The sequence below is a fragment of the Papaver somniferum genome, chromosome 4 (assembly GCF_003573695.1).
Source record: "Papaver somniferum cultivar HN1 chromosome 4, ASM357369v1, whole genome shotgun sequence".
NCBI lineage: Eukaryota > Viridiplantae > Streptophyta > Magnoliopsida > Ranunculales > Papaveraceae > Papaver > Papaver somniferum.
This window is the reverse complement of record NC_039361.1, coordinates 27306253-27312344: the sequence shown is the minus strand read 5'-3', so window position 1 is coordinate 27312344 and position 6092 is coordinate 27306253. Positions and strand designations below refer to the sequence as shown.

The window sequence follows — 6092 nt, the reverse complement described above, 5'->3', positions numbered from 1 at the left end:
CTTGCCGAGCAATGAAGTCCACGGAGGGAACTTCGTTTGTTTCATCTTGCAGCTTCTGGATTTTAGAAAACCTTTCATAGAACCAGGTGATGGAATTTTATATAGTGGTAAATAGAGTTGTCGATCACTCAGACTTGATGGATTGATTTGAAGAATTAATAAACTAAAAGAAAAGAAAAAATATACACAAAATATTGTCACAGGATGAAGAGGGACCGGGACTCGGGATTGCACTGCTTATCATGTTCATGGGATTCATAAATTTATCCTAGACATTTATAGCTCAAAACAAAAGAAACAATGACTCTATTCTTTGCCAAAGTAGATTTCGTAAAACATCAATTGTAAATTACAAGCATAGTGTATCTAAAGCACCTAAGACTAAACATACACTATCTAACAAGATAACAATTGATTAATCACTAGTGGAAAATGGATATTTAACAACCCACATCAGAGACCCTCATTGACTGTAGTTAGACCGCTGACCAAAGATAGCCGTCTCTGGTTCGGTAAAAACACGGAAAAATTCCGAGAGCTTAATAAGCTGTCTCTGAATTAGAAATTTTATTTACTATTTTTCCATCATGGAACTACGGGTTCGACGACCCTCAGCCAGCGATTTAAATCTGGTAGTTTCTGAGCCTATATATATCTCGTTATCTTTCTCTCTCTTCACTTCGTTCACTTAACCCAAACCTTATAGCCGCAGCAGAAAACGCCTTCTCTATGAACACCACCACGAACCAGAGTCCACCATGAATTTATTCATCTGAAAATCTAATAGATACTCGATAAACCTTCCACATCTCTGAATATTGTGAAGTTAGGGTTTGATTTTTCAAACAACATCAGGTACAGTTAGGTTTCAATTCAAGTTCTCTTTATTTTATTTTCTTATAACTTTATTTGTTGATTTGGTTGATTCTCTTCACTGGTTTTTAATCATTTTTCAATTATTGGTTGATTTCAGGTTGATTTCTCAATTTGGTGTTGTTATTAGGGATTGATTTTGCAAACTTCACAGGTACAAAATTTGAGTTTTAAATTTTTTTATTTTCTTTTTCTTGATTTGGTTGATTCTCTTCATTGGGTTTTAATCTTTTTTTGATTATTGGTTGATTTCAGGTTGATTTCTCAATTTTGTGCGGTTATTAGAGTTTGATTTTACAAATTTCACCAGGTACAGAATTTGAGTTTTAAATTTTTTTCTTTTCTTTCAACTTGATTTTCTTTTTGGTTGGCTGTCTTGATTGGGTTTTAACCATTATTTGTATTTGTTTGATTTCAGGTATTTATTATTTGATTTCGGTCGGACAGCTTAACTTATAGGAACATCTTCATCAGGTAAAAGTTTTATCTGATTTTGGTATTTGGGTGATGTTAGTTGTTTTTATGATACTGAAGTTGGGGTTTGTTTGTTTAGATTTAGTCTACTGATCATATATTAGGGTCTAGGTAATGAAGTAATATGTTTAATTTTAACTGATTTTGTCTCAATTTATGTGAAAGGATTACTGGTTTGGTGATGTTAATGTACAAGCACGTTCTGTTTTCTTCGAAGTAATTTTGTTTTGGTTGACGTCAAATGTAACGGGATTTCTGTTCTAACAACATGATAGTTATAAAATGAATACTTCAGTGGTTGTGTGTATATTTGTATTTGATTATGTATGATGTTATTCTTAATTCCAATATGACTTAGAATGATGATTTTTAATCCAAGTTGACTAGGTTTCTATGTTACTTTGTTAATCTTTCAAAGTAAGTTTCTTGTAGACAAGTATGATATGAGGAGAGGTCGGTTTGGGGGTATCCTCGTGTTAGCTTTGGTATCTTTGATCCTTAATTCATCTTTGATCTGACTTTGTAACATATTTTTACAGGGTACTGCAGGAGTTTCCATAGCTAGTCTTTTGGGAGTCTCATGTATGCTTATAACAGAGCACAAGTACACTTTCAACAGAGAATGTTTGTCTGTTGCTTTACTATCTTCAATATGCTGTAATCAAATGCTCTTTCTTTCCTAAGTGCATTCGGTTTTGGTTTCAGGGATGGGTTATGATTCTCGAGTTTTGGTTCATAAAAGTAGGAAGCAGGAACAACAGTATTACAGATTATACAAAGTACTGATACATTCTTGATGTGTGGGTTTCTTGTCATTACTTTTATGTTGTTAGAACCGTCTTTTGACAAGAAAATGCATCTTATAGCATTTTGTGTTTTTCTCTTTCCTTCAAACACTAATTTCTACTTACCCTGTTTTAGTTACAGTACTTATGCAAATATTTTAACTTCATTGTATTCTGGTTGTGTAGGAACCAATATCTGTTACACAAATTGTCAGAGAAACTGCTGCTGTCATGCAAAAGTTTACTCAATCTGGGTAAGAAATTATTCATAAAACTACTCAACTTCGTTAACTATTGGAGTTTTAAGTCAATTTAGATTTGAAGTTTGAAATCGCAGAGAGCAATTGCTCTAATGGATTGCAGTATTTTTGACTAGCATAATGTATTTTTATGGTTCTATGGTTAACAGGGAATTTTTTTTACAAGCATCACGTGGATCCAAGCCTTGCTAAGTTGTTTAAGTTTTCCTCTCATTGTAGGTACACTGATGATATGGAGCTTGAAGATGCTACTCACACGGCTATTTTGACTCTGAAAGAAGGGTATTCTTTTACTTATTTTTGTATATTTAGTCTAGGCAAGAAACTTGCATTTACTTGGAGAGTGCACCTGATTATTCACATGTTTACTCTACGCCCCTATCTGTATGCTTTGACTAAGTATCTTGTGTATGGCTCTGCATCTAGAGAAAGTGTACGGTGGAACATGAGTTCAGGTAAAGATGCTCTAGAGAGTGACACTAGGGAAAGTGTTTTCTTATTAGCTAACTAGGACTTGCGTATTGTTCTGAACTCAGGGATTCATATTGCACTTTGAAAAAAAAAGAAACTTGTCAGTTACTAGCTAGATAAATGTTTTTGTTTACTTCTTCGTAGGTGCTTGGAACTGATGATAGGAGCTTTACTGCAAATGAGAATGAAGCTCCGTCAATTTTGAAAACTGTTGGAGATGATGAGTATTGGAGTGGAGAAGCTCAGGTAAGGTTTCATTATATTTCTTCTTACATGTATCTTCTAGTAGATTCCATATTTGTTATGTTAGATCTTTTACTTTCGTTTTAATTTCATTTTCTACAATTGGTTATCTTTCCAAGGGAACGAGAAATGGGGATACACGTACGTGAATGAACTTGCCCAACACCTTATAATTCAACTGGTGGAAATCATGTAGCTCCCCAGCGCACATGTGAGTTGACAACAATCCTTGAACCTATGATTCTGAGTTTTCCTGTGCATCTTAAAGGCATTGTATAGTCGGAACCTTGACAACTAGGTACTTATTTGGGTCAAATAGCATGATGAATCTTACCTCACACATGACCTAGATTAGGTTATGGTTATGTTTGTAGTTTAGAGTTATGGTTGAATCACAGAGAATGTGTATGTATGGAAATGATGCAGGAAATAAGTTTTTAGTACTGTTAATGATGAGGTTGTTGAATCTGGTGGTAGTTGTTCAGGGAAATTGAGATTTCATCTATGGGTGGATTGGAAATTAAGCTGAGTCTATGATTGTATATTACAATGAGTTTTGCTTGGATTGTGTAAGTTTTTCAAGTGATGTGAATTATAGTTGTGGTCTTGATTATTCTGGTAGAATGGAAATGATTATGGTTTGATCCCTGCAATTAATGAGCCAACTGTTATCTACATGACCTATATGTCAAATTACTTCACACATGTGCTTTCAGCTACTACCCATTGCTAGAATGTCTGTCAAATTACCTCACACTGTTGTACATGACCTATATCTAGTAACTTATTTTGTTCTACCGTGTATTATGAACTGAACAAAGTCATTGTACTGTTGATTTGCTTTGCAGGAAGTCGCATGTGAACCGAGGACACGGTACATGGATGCTCTGCTTGATATCATTTGCGAAGTATTGGCTAATTAAGTTCATTATCATAGGAGGAGCTGAATTATCATTTTGTTTTTTATCAGTTGTCTATTAGTTTAGCATGTTGTTGTCAGAACTTAACTATCTTGGACATGTATTCTATGAACTCAGTATTTCATCTTTTTTGTGTAGTTTTACACCCAATGGATAAAATGAATGAATGTTAAAATTCTCAGTTTGATTATAAATTTCAGTTAAATTTGAAATTGCACTTGAATATCAGTTAAATTTGAGTTGTATTTGATTTTCAATTAAATTTGAGGTTGGATTTGAATTTCAGTTTGATTTGACTTGACTGTAGTTTGACTTAACTTGACTAGACTGTTTTCCATTCAGACATTTCAGCTGATCTGAATTTATCTTTTTTTTATATTATAATTCAAATCTATGACTAGTATTGCGGGTCAGCATCTAGTTACTGTAAGAAGCGGTCTTTGTTCAGAGACCGACGCAATAAGGGTCGTGCAATTAAGAAACGCTTTATAAATGACCCATTCAGAGAACCCTAGAACAGGTCGTTTAACTCGTATATATGACGTGTCCTGGCGGTCGCAGAATTGTTGTTTTCCACTAGTGAATAGAAATCATAAATCATTTAAAATCGGTGCAAAAAGTAAATAAAGAATTAATTAAATTATCCTAAGGATGAAATCCAACTTCCTCCGTTGTCCCAGTGATGGGTTTTAGCTCATTAGGTTGGAAACACACTCAAAATATGGATTCATAGCTCAAAAAGGTGTTACAAAGGTGAAAAGGATAAAAAGCAGCGAGTTTGCAACGCCGACAGACTGTTACAGACTCATTGTCACAACTGTTACAAAGAACTATTGCTTCTTGGGGTCGCAGAAGAACTATCGTTTAAAGATACAAAATGTGGCGGTTAAGAACGACAGTCCTAGTTGGTTTAAAGTTCTTCGTTCTCTTCCTTCAATGGCAGCAGCAGAGACAAGCTCTGCAACTTTAATTTCTCACCCTTTTTCGTCCCCCAACTCTCCATCCTCTCTCTACGAGTCCTGTATCACCCTTATATACTATCAGGATCACCAAAATCACTGTAATAACTCTCGAATCCTCCTCCAAAAATATATTCTTTCCTTTTTCTTCTCCTGCACGCGTTTCACAGCTGGTAAATCTTCTTAATTATCTTTGTCGCCTTCTGAATGGTTGTTAGAATCATCCTCGCATGCGCAAACTCGGTCCAACTCAAGCAAATCCCGTGAATATCTCCATCCATGACGTGCTCCCTGTCTGAAGAGATTACGTGAAATCTTCCCATTTAGTCGAATTGAAAGCACTCACCAATCCTGTTGTGATATAACAGGCTGGTACATATCCAAATCAAGAGAAAAATCCGACCAAATCTCCATGAGTTTAATGGAGAATATCCTCCCATACACGTACGCCCCTGTCCTCTTCAACACTAGTTAGCTGGCCAAATTCAAGCGATCCAGAGACCCATACCAAGTCTGTAAGGATAATTCAAGTCTTCCCGAAGAATATCAGCCATTGAATCTCCTTCTAGCACGCTAAAAAGTCCAACCCTAATTCAGCCTGCGTCTGAATTATTTTCCCGCCAATTTTGAAATTCAAAATGTAGATGATGACCTCCCCCTAACAGAGACGGGGGTGCGAATAGTAGTTGGCCAACTTAGGTGCCCCTTAGCCAAATCTGGGGGTCCGTATAGCAACTGTCCTTTGAGGGTGCCCCGAGCAACTTTACGATCCGAATTTTCCAAAAATGTTTATTTCCCATAAATACCTACAAACACATAAAACACCAAAATTAGTACAAAATCGAGTGCCAACAATATATAGTATTGAGAAAAAATTAGACAGAAAATGTGTCTATCACCAGGAAGCATTGAATTCAAACTTACTAAACACATCTCAGTGGATCTCCCAGTTTGAAACCACCTCCTCAGTGCACCCAGTCACGCTGCTCATGACATGAATGGAGGATAAAGCTTCTTCGACACGTCGGACCAACAGGAAATACAACCTTCAACCTTCTGTAAGCGGTTTCACTGAAGCAGCAAGAGAAAAACCACCGAGATACAACA

The 6092-nt window shown here is 35.9% G+C and overlaps 1 long non-coding RNA gene across 4 annotated transcripts; it reads left to right on the top strand.

The window, feature by feature from the left end:
• Positions 1–687: 687 nt before the first annotated feature.
• On the top strand, positions 688–4238 carry LOC113275013. Of its 4 annotated transcripts, none has more exons than XR_003323383.1 (11): positions 688–855; positions 974–1027; positions 1129–1183; positions 1292–1347; positions 1887–1929; positions 2053–2126; positions 2319–2386; positions 2612–2674; positions 3008–3109; positions 3226–3317; positions 3955–4238. It is a non-coding gene; the product is annotated as an uncharacterized LOC113275013 (long non-coding RNA). The 4 variants fall into 4 exon arrangements; XR_003323380.1 differs by having other exon boundaries at positions 1887–1951; XR_003323381.1 differs by having other exon boundaries at positions 1887–1951; positions 2053–2147.
• The last annotated feature ends 1854 nt before the right edge of the window (positions 4239–6092 follow it).